Consider the following 19,229-nt stretch of genomic DNA (forward strand, 5'->3'; position numbering starts at 1 on the left):
TGCTGTCACCTCTCTCCCGTTCGGGTCGTCACTCGGTTCACTAAGCAGTGTCACGCACGTCCCCTCCCCAGGTCGGGAGGGGGACTTCCCGACCAGACCCCAGCTAAGCAGAAGCCTCCCATAGGAGGCAGCCCAGCCAAGCATCCACTTGGCCTACGTCACTACGTCAGGGTATGCGTGAGTCTTGCCAGAACGATTCCTCGGGCGAGTTACCTACTGTGGGAAGTGTATTCATTCAGGTGTGTCCGAGAGTCAGTGTCGAGTAACGTAAAACATAATGTGTTAGTACCCCGATATAATAGTGATATTAATGTGTCCATGTCATTGAGTGAATTAATAAATAGTTGTATCGAAGAGGTGTTTAACAAGTTGTCCCTTTAAGAAGTGATATATGTGTATTGACATACGAGATAAGATAAGCGTATTGACGCTGAGTAAATAACATCCCGGCCAGCTACCAAGTTCCTATCTTTACATTCCTACTCTCTATACTTCTCCTACTTATATGTAATCTTCTCTCATTGTGTTCTGTCTCATTATATTGGTGGCAGCGAACTATGAAGTTAAACCACGCCCCCCTCGTCCCTTGTTATTGGTAACAGTGTACTTAACGTAAACCCATGCCCTCCCCCGTTAACCATAACACCTGGCTCGTTAGTTCAAAAGTGCGTGATAAGAAGTTCCTGCGTAGTAGGGTGAAAAGTGTCCTAGTGTGTCTCCATTACAGCTCAAGTAAATGTCTCTCGTCGTGGTATGCACGAATTTTTACTAGAAATATGTTCAGTGCTTAACGTAATTTCTCAGTGTCCCCCGCGATCTGTGACATTCTCAGTAGCCCAAGTGCAGTTTGATTGTTGGTCAGTGTTAAATGTAGCCATTGTGTTTCAGTGATGAAAGCTGTGTCTGTACTAACTGTTATAACTTAACATGTCTTTTAACCTACATCCTCCTCCCTGTCCTAATCCTCACCTCACCCTCCTTACCCTTCCTCCCATCCCTGCCCCGCCCTGCTCCGCCCCTCCGTTCCGTGCCCCTCCCCGCCCCGCAAAGCCTCGGCCTGGCCCCATCAACCACGCCTCGGCTCCTCCCCACCTCACCTGCAACGCACCAGCCTGGCTGGGCCTGGCCAGCCTCGCCTCGCCCAGTGCCGCCCCGCCCCGCCTCGCCCCAACCCGCTCGTGTGACCTTACGTCCTTCTGACCCCCCCCGCCTCGCTTGACCACACTAATCCCCCGTCTTTTGTCCCGTAAGCTGTGTGTTGATGATGATGGTTAATATAAAGTAATATTGCGATGAATGCAGAGCTTCACTCAGTGTATTTTTATGCTATTAAGATTTGTGATGTACTCTTTGACGCGCAGTGATAAATGATATTCAGTGTAGTGCGCAGAGCTTCACTCCCCGACCCAGCCTGATGAGAACATTGTAGTGACGGAAATGATAGTTGCCAGACATTGACGTAACGTGTAAAGTAAAAATTTTTTTGCGAATGCACTTCCAACTAATCCATCATCCCTTTAGGATTGTTTCTCTGTCAAATGTCACACACAGTACCACCCATGGCCAGCCGGCCGTCAACCACAGTACATACGAGCAGAGAAGAAGCAGCGTGATGAATGCAGTACTCAACCCACCACACACCACGTCACTTCTGTCAAGTCCTCCCTTGGTCTAGGATTAAGAAGATTTTATATTTTTCTACTTTAGGAAGTTAAGGAGTGTGGAATGCAGCGCCACAACGAACCCTGGTGAGCCCAGCCAGGGAGGGATTCACCACTGTGGAAGGTGTAAGACAGGACGGTCTTTGGTCTCGCCGACACTCACGTACGGAGGGCGAGCCTTGGTCCGCGGAACCTGCCTTACAGTCATCGAAGGAGACGACAGCCCAAGCAGTGGACCGGCCTTCATCCCGGCCGGAGGTGGCCGACGGCAGATGAACAGAAAATCGTCTGGAATATGAAAATGAAGATGTATAAAGAAACGCAGATGAGCAGAAAAATCGTCTGGAATATGAAAATGAAGATGTATAAAGACACGCAGATGAGCAGAAAAATTCGTCTGGAATATGAAAATGAAGATGTATAAAGAAACGCAGATGAGCAGAAAATTCGTCTGGAATATGAAAATGAAGATGTATAAAGAAGCACAGATGAACAGAAAAATCATCTGGAATATTATAGAAACCAGGAGGAAGTGAGAAGAAGTCAGATGATGTGGTGACAAGACCTACAAAGCGCGGTATTGAAAAAAGAAAAACGTGCTATGTGAAGAAAGAAGACAGAAGACACGCTGTGCTGACATCAGAAGAAAGTCGACGATGACAAGGTGGATAATCAGAAGGACCAACCGACTACAGCTGCTGAGCTGCCGCCATCCCCTATTTTTCAGATACCAACTGGATGGAAGACGTGAGCTATGCCGGACCCAACTAATGTACTGATGTTGTTGATGTATAATAAAAAAATATCAATACCCTAATATGTGAAGTAGGAACATTTTTTGTGTATTTTGAAGTATTTTCTCTGATTTTTGTTGATGTTTACTACAAAGAATGTCTTTTTTTAGTCTCACTTTTTTCTATGAGTCATTTGATCAATGTTTTGGACTATGAAACACGATGTTGCAGCCATATTACTGACTGAGATGAATTATTATTTTGACATGGGCTGATAAGGAGATGTAACACCTGTTGTTGTTTTGATTTGCAAGTTGTCTCGGATACAAATCTAGATATGAAGGATTTTTTCATCCTATGTTCACTGGCTATGTTTCCTTTTTCTCCTGGCATAGAAGCTTTGATCTTGGAGGGAGGTATAGTGAGCTTTGTCAGATCAAACTAGCGCCAGTAGAAAAACATACACCTATGAGATTGTTGTTTGTAAATGTGAGACTATGTTATCGCCCCAGGGGTTATCTTTGGTACCACACGTGATGTTGCTGTCTATATGTGACATCAGTCTCTGTGATGAAGCTTTGGTCTTGGCGGGAGGTGTAATGATTGATTGTCAGACCAAACCTTACAGCCCAGAATTATGCCGCATATAACAGCAAGTACACTACAGACCTCGTGGTACCACCACATTCCGGGTTGACACACCTCAGGTCGACCCAAGAGACTTGACCTCGCCCGCTAATGACGTGAGCCGGGTGACCTACAACCGCACCTAACCAAGACACCTGGCCAGGACCACACCTGCACACAGCTATCCAGATCAAACCAGTTTAGTGTTAATTGGCAGAGGTCAAAACGCCGGCTGTTCCTCCCCCATATAAAGGCCCTGCAGTCCCGTCCACGGAGGATACTGGTCATACTGATTCTGATTCTGGTTGCTGTCACCTCTCTCCCGTTCGGGTCGTCACTCGGTTCACTAAGCAGTGTCACGCACGTCCCCTCCCCAGGTCGGGAGGGGGACTTCCCGACCAGACCCCAGCTAAGCAGAAGCCTCCCATAGGAGGCAGCCCAGCCATGCATCCACTAGGCCTACGTCACTACGTCAGGGTACGCGTGAGTCTTGTCAGAACGATTCCTAGGGCGCGTTACCTACTGTGGGAAGTGTATTCATTCAGGTGTGTCCCAGAGTCAGTGTCGAGTAACGTAAAACATAATGTGTTAGTACCCCGATATAATAGTGATATTAATGTGTCCATGTCATTGAGTGAATTAATAAATAGTTGTATCGAAGAGGTGTTTAACAAGTTGTCCCTTTAAGAAGTGATATATGTGTATTGACATACGAGATAAGATAAGCGTATTGACGCTGAGTAAATAACATCCCGGCCAGCTACCAAGTTCCTATCTTTACATTCCTACTCTCTATACTTCTCCTACTTATATGTAATCTTCTCTCATTGTGTTCTGTCTCATTATAGACAGATAACTATATCAACATGAAACTTGCATTTGTGTTTAATTCAATACTGCTTCCATGCTTTATTGTGCACATTTAATTTGGTTGTAGTTAGTTTCCTCTGTTTTTTTAGCTTCAGTGGGAGCGTTGAGCAGCTGACTAAAACTTACCTTCTTCCTTGACAGCAGATGAAGAACTGCAAAGTTAAACAAGTCAGAAGCCACTCATATAGCTGGTGCCAGATGCACGATAACATTAGTGGGTGGACACTTGACTAGATTGCACAAGCTGTTGTGCTCAGCTAGGTTGTAATTACAATTTTACCCTATAAATTTATAATTTTTACCCATATAGGGTAAAATAAAAAAAATGTTGATATTACTATATTTTTCATATTGCCCCCCTATTATTATTGAATTGCCCCCCAGTGGGGCGTAGGCCCCACGTTGGGAATCACTGGCTTAAGTCATCACCTGTGTTAAGTCATCATAGTCATCATCTACGTTAGTCAGTTTTAGGCCCATCTCACATGACTGACCGACCATCGCTGTTCTTTCCACGCGAGGGTGTTAGTTTTCAATGTGTCTTATTATTTACTCTGGTGAATGTAAGACCTCCTACCGTCACTGACGCAGCTATGGTCAATTTGATGTTATTCTTGTTTATAAATGCCTTCTAATCTGTCTCAAGTCTATCCGTCCTGTCTATTGCCATCCCAACTGTCTGTTCGTCTGCGTGGTGTTTGAATGTAAGCCCGTCTGTACTCTTTGTGTCGTCAAATCTGTCTGTTTTATCCATTGTTGGCGTGTGTCTGCCTGTTTGTCTAATGTGAACCAGTCAGTCAGCTGTCTGTCTATCATGTTAGCTGCCATATTGTCTATTTGTGCATGTATGAATCTGTCTATTTTGTCAACCTCCTGTCTGTTTCACTGTCTATATTCATCCTGTGTATATTGTAGTCATCTCCTCCATGCATTCCTGCTATTATCTTTTTATCTCTTCTCCATTTCCATGTACAGTCAGCCACAGGAATAAGTATACACTGTAGCTGTAAGGTCGTCTGGTAACTTTGAAACTGAGCATCCAGACGCATGATGAAACTCAGCTCCCCCCCACCTGTTATCTCTAACTCTTTTCTGTTTCCCCTTCTTTATTCTTATATTTACTCATCTTCCTTCCTTTAATAATCCAAACAACATTAAAAAATGTAGGCTAAGAAAAAAAGTGGGGGGGGGAGGAGGAGGGAGCCGTACGATAACTGCAATCGTGGGCTGACAGCGTACAGCGAATGAGGGTGCACCAAGTCCGTAGACTTGCATCGTTTTCCAGCGTAAATAAAATGGTTAATTAATGGCTTCCTAAAGAAACCACCGATATAGGACCAAGTTTGTTCCATTCTACGAATTTTTTTGCGATTTTTCCACCAAGTTTGATAAAAACGATTGTGCCGTTTCGGCTGCCCAGAACAGACACACACACAAACATACATACAGACAGACAGACAGACAGACAGACAGCTAGTCCTATAGTATATTAGATAGTTGATTGGTTCAAGAAAAATTTTCGTATAGCTGTCCATTTATTCATACTAAATATGTTGGCACTTGGTAAGCAGACCTGTTATTCACTAAAATAATGTTAAATATCTGGACTATCAAAATGCAAATGATTTCAAGGCATTAGCACTTCAGAGAGGATGTTAGAAAATTTTAAATGCTTTTTTTTTTATAAAAGGTCGAAGTCAAAGATGAAATATGCTTTCGAATGAAGTCTTTTCACATTTCTTTGTTTTTTACCAAATATAAAGCAAACAGAAACAAATGACACAATTGGTAATGAACTACAGTTTGCATGGCTGTATATATCCCAAATCATTTATATAACTGATAAAACTCGATATAAATACAGTATGTGCCCAGTCCGGGGAGGGGGTAAAACGCTCAGGGAAACTGCCACTGGACTTTGATGGAATTTCTCTCACATGGCACAACAGCCAGCAAACCTCAACTATCAAATGTCAACAGATGTCGGCGCTGTGGTACTTAACCAACAAAAACATTTCTCAATACCCACGAGCAGATTATTAATTACTTTATCCACTAACTTGGCATTGTCTATATTCAATACCGCGTTGTGACAAGATTTAAGTAACAGTATATGGTACAAGGTATTAAGAAGCGATGTAGAGGTTTAACATTTTCATCCTCTGTCATCAAGTATCAAGAAATTTGGTGCAAATGAACGAAAATCTCGGCCAATGAATCTGATTGACGAGTCAAGAGTCCAGCTGATCTGGCTCCGAAGTCCAGTGACTGTTCCTCTGAACGTTTTACCTTCCGCCGGACTGCGCTTATATAAGTGTGTATTTATATCGAGTTTTATCAGTTATATAAATGATTTAGGATATATATACAGCCAGTCAAACTGTAGTTCATTATATATTGTGTAATATTTTTGGTATCATTTGCTTCTGTTTGCCTAATTGTTGGTATAAAACGAAGAACCAATCAGCTATTTTCATAAAAGAGGGGCGTGGCTAACGAACCAGGTTCGTGTGGAAAGGGTAAAGTCGCACATACGGCCGTATTCAAGATCGTGCAGCGTAGGGTTTCCCAACGGCAATGTCTACGGTTGGTATTCAAGAAACATAGTGAAAGTTCACGGCGTGGTCAGTGTCTCTGGATATTCGTAGGTATTGCCGAAGAATTACTGGATTGTTCATGAAAGGAGGCGTACAAAGAGCAAGCCGTATAAACAAATACGTTCATGATCAGGCATTTCCTACCATCTGTATGTAGTAAGCGTTTGACTGTAATCGAAGAAAAAAATATTTTCTTAAATATGCAATAATGAGAAAATTTGACCACTTTTTAGGAACGCCACTGCTGTTTATAAATCTATACAGTATTGTTTATTTACGGGATTTATTTTACAACTTTCCAACCTGAACATGCAGATGATTACTTATTTGCTTGAAGAACGGTTTCTTTATGCTTTAAGGAGTATTTTGCTAAACTTCTGTTTGGAGAAATAATCTGAATATTGATGTGCATGAATGAATCGAAATGAGTCAGTATTACTCTCGTTCACCAGGAAATGTGCTGAGGCTGTCAGGTTCTAAAATTTCAAAATGAAGAACAAAAATTATTCTTATTCAACAGGATGGATGGTCTACACCAGATAACTGAAATTATAATGGCTTCATAATGTTCCTCGTTAATTAATCCGCGAATTTCTTCCAAAATATTACAGATTAACTTTTTAATGTTTTCGGTAATCATTAGGTTAGATGACAATAGGTTTTCTAGTGCAGTCCATCCGTATTCACATGTTGGGAGCTCTGGAGCAAGACGCACGGATTGAGAGTTCTAGAATACACGCACTACATTAGCAATGTAGTCATTCCTAGACTCCTAGAGCAGTGATTCCATACAAAGATACCCTACGATCCACCGTCTTTAATACGGCCGTTTGTCATTATAAGAGTAACTTTCCTGTGAGTCAACACCGTGACCAACGAAGGTAAATGACTACTATGAGAACATACATTTACTTAACTTGAACTTGAGGTCCTCCTGCACAGAAATATTAAAGAGACATTGAACAAAGAGACCAATAGACAGAGACTTAGAGTACGATAGAGAGAGAGAGAGAGAGCATGAAAACCAAACAGAAAGAAAATGACCTGCAGAGGACGCCTATGTGGAGATCCAATATACAGGTATGATCAAATATACATCTCAGGCCTTTGGTGGACTGTAAACCCGTGTTTTTAGCTGTAGGGAGGTGAAATAATAATAAAAAAAGCGTCAGTATGGGAACGAGAAATAGGATCACACAGAACACATCTCAAGGAGCTGATCCATTCTCCGAGCCCAAAGGATAAATTTCAGTATCTTCGCGGACACCTACTGTAGTATCATAACTGGCAATATCCATGACCTACTATTTAGGATCGACCGGGTTACTCACAAAGATGACAGTAGACTGCCAAAGCAACTGCTCTACAACCATTTTAAAATGGTTAACATGGTACAGGTGACCACCTGAAGAAGTAAAATTATTAAATTTAGACAAAACTTTTAAACGTGCAACTCAACTGGAATAAGTGAGAACACTACTCCAAACTGTGACGCTTGGACTACCTCACTCGATGTAGCCTTCCACACACAAAATTTGTGCTAACGGCAAGGCCAATTCCGTATTAGCCCCTCGAGCCACTTAAGAACTCATCACAGAAGGTGAAACACCATTTATAATATTCCTATCATTTTGTCATCTTTAGATGATCGTGATAATGACTCAGAATGACAGCAAAAAAACAACGACAGTAGACTGCTAACGCAGCTGCTTTACAGTCGCCTAATGAATGGTAAACGTAATGCTGGCGAGCAACGGAAAAGGTATAAGGACAGTTTTAAGACAGATCTGAAAAGTGCCAGATCGACCCCCGCACCTGGGGGATGATTACTCCACACCGTAACGCTTGGAGGATTACCACACAAGAAGGTGGCAATACTTTCGAGTTAATCCAACTGCATACCGAGCGTGGAATGGGCTACCACAGTACATGTAGCCGTCCGTTTAGATTGCAACATCTGTGGACGGTCCCGTATCGGCCTCTCGAGTCACATGAGAGCTCATCATCTAAGATGACACCATTAATAACTCATACTATTGTATCATAGCTGGATGATCGTCATACTCGATTCCATATGACAGCAAAGTAGTAGTAGTAGTGCGCTGTGCTCCACGATCTCGAAGTCGGCCGTTTGTCATTACAGGCATGACTTCCCAGTGAGTCAACGCTGTGACCAAGGAAGGTATATGATTGTTGCAAGAATTGTAATTTCCTTAACTTGAACCTGATGTCATCCAGCAAATAAATATTGAGAGGGATTGAAAGAGACCAACAAATAGACAGATAGAAAAAGAAAGTAGTAAACGAGAGAGAGAACGGGGAAATCGGTGAGGCGATAAAAATCAGATATCTGATCAGTTATTCTTCTCAGGCCTTTGACAGACAGCAGTCCCGTGTTTTTAGTTGTAAAATATATAATTAAATAAACGCATCACGTCTATCGAGCAATGGTCCTTATTGTTGTATGGAAGCAAGACATAAGTCACATAGAACACATCTCAGCCTAGACTCTGATCCATTCTCTGAGTCCACAGGGTCGACAAGAGAATAGATGCTAACATTCTCACGGACACCTGTAGTAAGAGCGTCACTCTGACATTATCCATGACCAAATTCTTGGACTGACCACTTGACCCACATAAGCGACAGTAAGCTGCCAAAGCAGCTACTCTACAGCCCTTTTTAAGAATGGTAAACATAGGGTAAATGGACACTGGAAGAAGTAAAATTATTAATTTTATACGAACTTTAAAAACATGCCAAAGTGACACTCGAATAAGGGAGAATATCACTCCAATCATGATGGGTAGAGACTACCGCGCTAGATATAACCCTCCACACACACAACATCTGCGGACGGCACAACCAATCCTGTGTTAGCCTTTCGAGCCACCTTAAAATTCACCAAAGAAGGTGAAACACCATTAATAAATGTCTATAATTTTGTCATCTATGGGTGATCGTCATACTGACTCCGAGTAAAAGCATAAAGAGAGGGGTTAAAGAGAGCTAGACAGAGTAAATGAGAATTTGGGAACAGATTATGAATGAAGATTAAACACACATTTTCTGACCACCTAAAGAAAAGGAAACAATAAGAAATACATTCACTCAGCATCTGTCCTTTGTTTTGGGTCCCCGGCGTAACAAAACTCAGTCACCGATTACTCCAGCTGCTCAACTGTTTAGACACAAACATGCAGCTGAATTATATACCCTTTATAGTGTACCCCAAGAATGCTTGAAGTTGCGTAAGATTTTAATGCGTGCGGATTGCAGCAACAAACAGGTTATCTGAGAGTCCTTTGTGAGGTGCACAGAACATTGATTGTGTGTTAAAGGAATATCCTTCCTTCCTTAGGCTTTAGTAAGCCCCTTTATAATATTTATACTGTATATGCTTGTCACACTTGCCAGATGCTTCTGGTGTCATTGTACAGGGGTACCTAGTGACAGCACTAGGATCCCGATTCCTCTATCAAGGAATAAACAATTTAAATTGAAATTGAATTGAACAAATCGACTCGTGTAAGAATTGTTAAAAGAATGTTGCTTAAGTTGTAAATGAAGTCGACATAAGAGCATGCAAATAAAACCAACCTGATTTTTATGAATATATTGATAATTGAAAACACATATTGGAATCTAATCGATCATACACCTGTAAACAACAATATTGTTATTATTTAAGCCCACGTATAGAGGAATATTGTTGTAAGTTTGTGATCGTGGTATATCACCAGGATCATCTAGTTTCAGTAATCGGTGGAAGCTGTTTGTGGCGCTTGAAGCACGTACACCTGAGGCGAACTGCGCCCAACTACCTGTGTGGTGTCATAACAAATCCATTGTTGTGTTATTGGGCAATGTTGAAAGTGAGGAACTTCATTAATAATTATGAAATTCTTTAATATTAATAATTGCTACATAATGATCATAGATCCGAAAATAAATTATTTTTTCTTTCTGATTATTTTAACATATATTTATGTACGATAAAAATTAGGATTAAGTAAGTGGTGCTTAGGGGTCGTGGTAGTTAAAGTCCATTTCTCCCTATGGTTCCCTGCCAAATGTCAGCATCTGTGCCAACACTGGCATTGAAGTCGCCAAGGACAACAACTTTATCTTCTCTGGGGATAGCAGTTAGCACTCTGTTGAGGTCGGCGTAAAAGGCCTCCTTGATGTCATTCTCTGTATCAAGGGTTTGGGCCTACGCACCAATGAAAAAGTCATGACTTGAGTGATTCATTGGGATTCGGAGCTTCATGAGGCAATCATTGATCCCAATAGGCTTTTCAGTTAGCCAATGTAGGATGCGTTGGCAGATGGCAAAGCCAACTCCATAAATGCGGTTTCTCTCCGCAGTAGGCTTACCCCTCCAGAAGAAGGTATAGCCAGACCCCTGTTCTGTGAGTTGACCCTCGTCTGGGAGCCGGGACTCACTGATGGCTGCTATGTCGATGTTATAACTAACCAGCTCTTTTGCCACAAGAGCGGTTCTTCTTTTAGGATGCTCATTTGTGCCAGTATCCAAAAGGGTCCTGACATTCCATGCAGTGACCATAAGAGATTGTATAGTTTGTTTTTGTTTGGATCTGTGATTTTGGTTGTGTTTTCGACCACATAGGGATGACCTTACTGGGCGCGGTTGCCCAGTCAGGTTGTTGTTTTTAAGCTGGCTATGTTTAGGGCACCTTTTCTAGCCCCCTCCCTATTTGGGGTGAACAGAGTGGCTCCTTGAAAGGGCTGCTCAGTCGTCACAGACAGGACCGGATTGCACTGCCTAGATTCCAGTGCATAAACGACCATCTAATCTGTGCCGCCCATGTGCAGAGTTGTGACTAGAGACTCCCGGCAGTTATCTCTGCCTGTCCCCGTCGCCACTCTTCCATCGCCATAGGACTTTTGGGGGTATAGGGGTTTTGATGATGATGAGAGGTATGATGAGCTGGATGATGGCTGCGCTTGAGTTGAATTATGTGTTGAGGCAGGAGCACAGGCTGCAACCACACATCCTGGCTCTCCCTTTTCCTGATCCAGTGGTGCAAGTGTTGCAATGACTAGGGAGAGGGAGAGTTATAATGGACTGCCGATAGCCCAGTTTGTTGGGTTTCACATTAGTAATCTGTCCATCAGACATTGCCTTCGTCTGCCAATGTAGTCGTTGGGTTCCTGTTGTGGTCACCTCTTCCGCCTACTGTATACTGCCGTTGGAATCATGTTGGAGCTCTGTAAGCATATCTGCCTGATGCGCGACTCCACTGCAGATTTTTGGTTCGGGGTTTACTTCCGTAGCCTCATACCTACCACGGTTAATCTGTAAGGCAGCGGGGCAATGGTCGATAGGCGCCAGGACGTATTAACATGCCAGTGTTTCCTATGTGTCGTTCCTCTGGGGCCCACTGGTACTCCGAGATTCCCTGCTGGTCTAGCCTGGGAGCACAAAGCTCCCAATTACCGTGTGTTGTCACGAGGAGACACAGCAGGAGTCTTGATGGTGAAGAGGCTATGTACTGGCGGGGGAAGACTTAGCCAGCGGCGGTTGCTGAAAACGAGAGGGAGCGAGCAGTGCTTACACCTTAACACTAACTTAATGCTGTCGCACTAGACGCATTTCACCTCCCTGTGTACACACACGGCTCATCTATAGGGCATCTGTGTGCCCTGACCCTATACGGGGACGGAGCACCTATAGAACACGTTCCTCCCCGTATGTGGCCAGGGCACATGGCACAACTGCGGCAGGGCTTCCAATACAGTATAATCCATGACTCAAATTCTTCACCTTGGTCTGAGGTCGTGTTCATTTGGTAGGATTGGTATTTATGATCGAGTGATGCGTTAAGTAAAAATATATCACGTAAATTTAAAGTAGAGAAACTAACAGGAATACATAGAAGACCTTAACGGAAAATAGATATTAAAATATGCTACCATATCATACCCACATAAGAAATGTCTTCCACCATATTTTAAATATTATAGATATTGCCTGAATCAATGGTGATATTCACAATGTAGCCCAGAAGCTTTGATAGTACAACTTATCAAAAAGTGTCCATAAGTACAAGTACCAGTACAATATTGATTAAAAAAAATACTTGAAGTGCATAGAACACCCGTATAAGGTAATAATAGTGGTATTAAAATTACTTTTGCAAGTATTTACACAAAATTGCCATTACAATTTCAAATGGATGATTAAACATTAACCTAATATCTTTAATAGAAAAAAATATTATTTTGAACTTCAAACTCTATCAAATTGTCAACATAGCAGTAAATTATTTTACACTTGCATGCAAAGTATATAATCCAAATAAATATAATGAATAACACATAATAAAGTAGAAAAGTTTTAAGGAAAAATGCCTTAAAAGCACCCAAGAAAAATCTGCCAAATCAACAAGGATTTTTTTTTTAATCTGAGGATAAAGTCTAGATACAAACGCCTATAATTGTTTTTAGAAATGCATTCAGAAACTCAGAAAAGACACTAAAGAAAACTTAGAAAAACATATAAATCCGGAAAACCTTTACTGTTATCGCCTTCTTGTACGCCGCGACCTCTGACTCCCACGTGGCTGCGTGACCTGTGACCTCGCCAGATATTTGTGGACGCACAATAATCATTTCGTTGTTATAAACATAGATAAGTGCCCGGGACGCCTCTGGCTGACAGTATCGTCCAGCCTCTTTGAGTGTACACACACTAGCTGTAACTAGGAGTTACTTGGAGTGATACAAAGAGTTAAATGGAGCTATAAGCCGGTACACGTGAGTGAAGGAACACGGTAATTGTTTGTATTATGGTGAAATGTTGTGAACTACATACGTGCATAGTGTAAGGCAATTTGGATAATGACCATATACAATAGTGTGTTTACTAACTGACGTATAATGTATACATGTAATGGAATGTAATCAGAAGTTAACCAGTGTCTCACTTCTCCAGGTTTGGACCATATCAACCAATAAGCGTTGAGTGAGTTCAGGTTGTGGGTTTCTCTCACCCTTAAGACGTGACTTCATCTAACTGTCGAACCATTCGGCAGTTAAACTTGCGAAAACGAAGAAAAACGCTCACGAAATAAGTAATTAAGAAGAAAAACAGAAACTGAAAGGTGTTCAATCATTTGTTCACGAAATCTCGTAAGAAAATGCCGAGAATTTTCTATATAAAGACTCCCAATAATAATAAAAACAACTAACCACGGAAATGCCCTAGGGAAAAAAAACGGACCTTACAAATATTCAGGAGAACGCATCCATAAGACTCGTGTAAAACGTCCAGGAAAAAAAAACCCGCCAAAATTGCCGAGGAAAACTCAGGAAAGTGTTCAGTGGATCCTTCGACATGATCAAGTGGTCCAATTTCCCTGGAGTATCACGCGGGGTTTGGGGTGGGGAGTAGAGGGGGATATGAATAGGAAGATGATGGTGAGGGATGATGTCAAGGAAGAGGTGGAGGAAGATAAGGGAAGGGAAGGTTAAGTGAGATGATGGTGATGGGGGAAAGATACAGGGTGAAAGGGAAAGGGCAAATTGGTGAGTGGCAAAAAAAAGGGGGTTGGGATGATGATAAATCGCTCCCCATTGTATAGTGGTCGGGAGATGGGGAAGATAATTTGTCCTCTCCAATTACCATTAAATGTGGGGAGTAATGGCGAGAATAGTATTGGCGGGTGTGGGTGGTGATGGAGAAGGTGGGTGTAAGTGGATGGTGGTGGTGGTAGTTGTGTTAGTGGGTGTTGGTGGTAGTTGTGTTAGTGGGTGTTGGTGGTAGTTGTGTTAGTGGGTGTTGGTGGTAGTTGTGTTAGTGGGTGTTGGTGGTAGTTGTGTTAGTGGGTGTTGGTGGTGTTGTGTTAGTGGGTGTTGGTGGTGGTTTGTCAGTGGGTGTTGGTGGTAGTTGTGTTAGTGGGTGTTGGTGGTAGTTGTGTCAGTGGGTGTTGGTGGTAGTTGTGTCAGTGGGTGTTGGTGGTAGTTGTGTTAGTGGGTGTTGGTGGTAGTTGTGTTAGTGGGTGTTGGTGGTAGTTGTGTTAGTGGGTGTTGGTGGTAGTTGTGTTAGTGGGTGTTGGTGGTAGTTGTGTCAGTGGGTGTTGGTGGTAGTTGTGTCAGTGGGTGTTGGTGGTAGTTGTGTCAGTGGGTGTTGGTGGTAGTTGTGTCAGTGGGTGTTGGTGGTAGTTGTGTTAGTGGGTGTTGGTGGTAGTTGTGTCAGTGGGTGTTGGTGGTAGTTGTGTTTACCATAATGTCAGTTTTTTCTGCTATGTTCTTGAGATGTTTGCGTATTTGTGACGCTGAATTTATTGATGAAGAATTGAAACACATTCGTTCCATTGCACAAAAACTTGGGTACCCTTCGGTGTTTGTTGATCATTGTTTTAAAAGGGCTAAAAAATCCTTTCATTCTACTCAAACCAGGCGGCAAATTCCTACACTTAAGAATATTTTGACTCTGCCCTATCGCAATGAATTTGTCCCGTTAGTTCGGTCCCTTAAATTACTAAATATTAATGTTGTTTTCAAGTATGACTCAACCATTACCAATATGTTAATCAAAAATAGCCCAAGTTTGAATGTAAATGGAAGTGTTTATTGTATTCCATGTAGCAAATGTAATTGTAATTATGTAGGACAGACAGGAAAAACACTGCAGCTCAGAATCAAACAACATAAGTACAATATCAGAACAGCATCTGAAAGCAGTGCCCTCTTCGTTCATGTTAGGAATAATAATCATCCCATTGCTTGGGAAAAAAGCTTAGAAGTATTCAAATCATCTTGTGTCACAGAAAGACTTCTGGTTGAAGCTAGTTTGATTAAGGAATTAAAATCAATAAACCTTAGTGATGGCCAGTTCAAAACTGATAATATGTTACATAAAATTTATTTGTCAGTGGCCCAAGGTTAAAAATGCTTTGAAAACCTTTGAGCTAGATGTAGGATAGTTATTTAGTGGGTACCTTATTTTTTACTTGACCTGACTAGTCACGTCGCCCCCCTTCACTTAAGCTCCTCTACGTGTGTTGGTGTTGGTGTGGGGATTAGTGGATGACATCATTATGACCTGACCTCATGTTTAATAAGGTCACCCTGTATATTTAAGCCTCTCTCTGTCCATGTAATCCAGTTGCCTCTGAAGATGTCTTGTATAAAGACGAAAGCTAAGGTGCTTCGTTGTTTCCCTTTTCCCGTGTGATTTTATCAAGATTTATCTTTTCCTGGATTCCTGACAAGCGTGAATTATGGTGGTAAGGAAACACAGAATGCAGCAGAAGTTTTATTCTCTTACGTTTCGCCATCTTTTCTTCCTCTGAGAAAATAATACAGTACAAGACAACTAACTAGAAGGCAAGTGACAGGAGTGAAGAAGGTACAGGGTGGATGGAAGGGAATTGTAGGAGTAGAAAAGGGTGTCGTGGCTTAACACAGCTTTCTTAAAGCCAATAGGCTTGTTCTAGGATCGTCAGCAGCGGCAGCAGAGGGTAGGGTGAAGGGTAGGATTTTCTTGGTAAGACCAACACCGCCACGAAAGCAACCTGAACGCCCCCCCCCCCAAAAAAAAATGCCAGGGGTTGCTCCCTTTCAGGTCTCGGCGGCCATACCATCACAAGAAAGATATAAAGGACGAAAGGTAGGTTAGTGGTAGAGTTGTTTGGAGACTATCAGTGACCCTGCGACCTTGGCACAACGCCTACAATTTTAAATTTCTTTGTAGCATTTTGTTATTTTTGCAGACAGAGTCGGACAGAGCCAATGTGCATTTTAATGTTGCGGTCCGAAACACACAAAAAAGTAAACAATGTAGGCGACACACCTACGTCACAATGGCGACGGTGTCGCCACCCCGTCATAAGTAGACCAACTAAAATTTATACCAAATGTCGCCAACAGCGCCCCGCTAAACACTTCGAGTGTAACTTCCTTTTTATATATTTTTTGGTGTCAACAGTGGCCTGAGCAAGACAAGAGTCACAACTTCACAAGATATACACAGTGCTCTTTGTGCATTAGTGCGGGTAATGAGGAAGTACAGTACACGAAGGTTTATAGACAAACAAGTAGCCGGTGAGGTGAAGAAACTGAAATTGACGAAGACAGCAAAGTATCGTCAAGTGTTTGTCAGTGTAGTAAAGTGTTTGCAAGTGTTATGAAGTGTATCAAGTGCCACAAAGTGCTTATAAGTGTCGTAAGGTAAATATACTGTAGGTGTCTCAAAGTGGTCTGATTTTGAATGCCGTAAAATGTTCATACGTGTTCTGAAGTGATCACATGAATCCTAACGTGTTCGTAAGTAACGTAAAGTGTTTATAAGTGTTGTAAGGTGTTTGTGCTATGAAGCTTTATAAGTCATGTGAAGCGTTTGTGTCATGAAGACTTATAAATGTCACAAAGTAATGTGGGCGCCAAAAACACCCCTACGTGTCATAAGAGTGGTATAAAGTGTCGTAAATTAGCATAAGATGTTTAATAAGTGCCATAAAGTGCCACGTTATACCATAAGATCCATGTAATATACTAAAGTTTTACAACGTGCTTTTAAGTGCCAGTAGGTCTGATAAAGTGCCATTAACTCTAATAAGTGTCGTATAATGTCGAAAGCCGTGGTCCACAATTAAAAAGTGTCATAAAGTGTCAGAGTTTCGTAGTCTTAAATAGTTCTAATGTGTCCATGCAACTTACAATAGTGTCCAAATGTGTCGAAAAGTGTTGTAAGGATGCTGTGAAGTCTCTCAAAGTATCGTGAAGTGTCAGTGATGTTGTTAAGTGTCAATAAAGTGCCATTAATGCTTTAAAGTCTCACAAAGTGTCGTAAAGTGTTATAAATTTCGTAAAATATCTTGAACTATCGCAAGGCGTAAAGTGTGTCATATGAGTACAGCAAGGTGACGTCAAGGACTGTGAGGTGTCACAGAAAAGTGTCACGACGATGCCAAGAAGTGACACTGTACGACGCCAGGGCTTCCGCTACCACCAGCACAAGGCAACTACTAATAATATTACTGTTTTATTCTTGACATATTGAACAAGTTCTCTTAGTCATTCATTTGGCATAAACTAATGCTTAAGATCATTGGTTCTGCCTTGGTTGTTCCTGTAAGTTAAGTGTGAATAACCATATAGGTGTGTGTTGTGTGTGGTATAGACAGCAGGTAATCTTAACTGGATTTTTCCTTTTCTTTTTTCCAGGTAAGTGAGTTAAAGCAGCTCTTCTTGAGACAGTAACACACCATGTTTAAGGTACGTCTAAATCATCATATTTATTGGTTATCATTTTATTTATCAGCCAAGTTTGGAGTCCTTCTCATTTCCCTTCCACCTTTGAGGACGTCGGTGTTCCTACCTTATCAATGAGTCAACGTGATGCCCCTACTCGTTCACGCAGACGTCGGACCAACTCCTTATCCCTACTCCTTCGTTGCTGTCGCCTGTGGTCCCGTCGCTGTCTATATGAAAGTCTCCCCCTCCCTTTCCCTTACGCCGTTTATGAGGGTATAGGAGTCCTCCACCTCCCACCTTCTTCCCATCAAAGCCTCAACTCTTCCATTCAATTGGGTAAGGTGATCACACTCACCTGTTGTAGAGGCATTCGTATCTCTCCTGGAAAGTTCTTGCTACATTGAGATGAAATAACCTCACCATGCTGTCATGGTTTCATTATCCTGCTTCACAGGTTATTAGGCAATCTGCTTCGTGTTTTGGAGGCATCATGTCCTCTTTATCAACTGTTGATTCGTCAAACAGGTTCCAGCCCTAATTGGTAGCAACCTAACCTAACCATTGGGATTGGAGCTTAGTAATAATGGAACCCAGTCCCAGTAAGTACTAATTCCAAAGAGACCCAATTTTATTGAGCTCCGATCGTAATGCTGAGGACTATAATGCCCCAGGGACGATTAGGTTTAAGGTCTTTTTGGGTAGACAACCATTTTATCTTGAAATTTTCAGTGTTGACTGTTACAACTCGTCATCAGAGACCACTGTTTTCGGTGAATTGCGTCTATTCAACCGTAATAGATGTGTGGAAGTGTTCTCACACTCATGCCTCAGTAACGTCCTCACACCTCCGGAGCATTCAATCACCTCCTCGTGTTTAAAGAACATCAAAATATTTTTCGGTACGACTTTCAGATATGCCACGTTTTAGTAATCTTGCGTCAAACACCATTTGTTCTCAGTTTTAAGAGCGCCGTTCCTTATTGGCCGGTGTTAAATTTCTTTCTTTCAATATTCCTCCTGGACCGAAAGTTTGGGGATATATAATTATAGCAATGATGCTGTCCGTCCGTCCGTCCATCCGTCTATCCATCCATCCATCCATAGATCCTCCCGTCTGTCCGTCCGTGATAGATTGTGTGTTCAATTCGATAACTCGCCACAGACGCGATGGGTTAATTACAGTATTAGTGTGAAAGGGAAAATTATGGCAGGGTCTCACTGGGCAGTACGGGACGTGTTGATAGATCAGTATTTCAGATAATCAAGGTCGTCTTCATTTTTTTTTGTAGGGGGGGGGGGCGGCTTTAGAAGACGATTTTTTTTGAGGGGGGGGGGCAGACCTGCTTCAGGTCTCTCATTATTTCTATTGTAGGGTTTGAATGAATTAGAAATTAACAACATTTACGGGAACGAATAAAGCCACTTTCAGTGCTCAAGGAGAATTAAAAATATTAATGAGGAATAATTGCCAGGGAAGAAATAATGACAAATACATTTTTAAATGGTTAACATAGAAC

The sequence above is a fragment of the Homarus americanus genome, unplaced genomic scaffold (assembly GCF_018991925.1).
Source record: "Homarus americanus isolate GMGI-L3 unplaced genomic scaffold, GMGI_Hamer_2.0 scaffold45698, whole genome shotgun sequence".
Classification (NCBI taxonomy): domain Eukaryota; kingdom Metazoa; phylum Arthropoda; class Malacostraca; order Decapoda; family Nephropidae; genus Homarus; species Homarus americanus.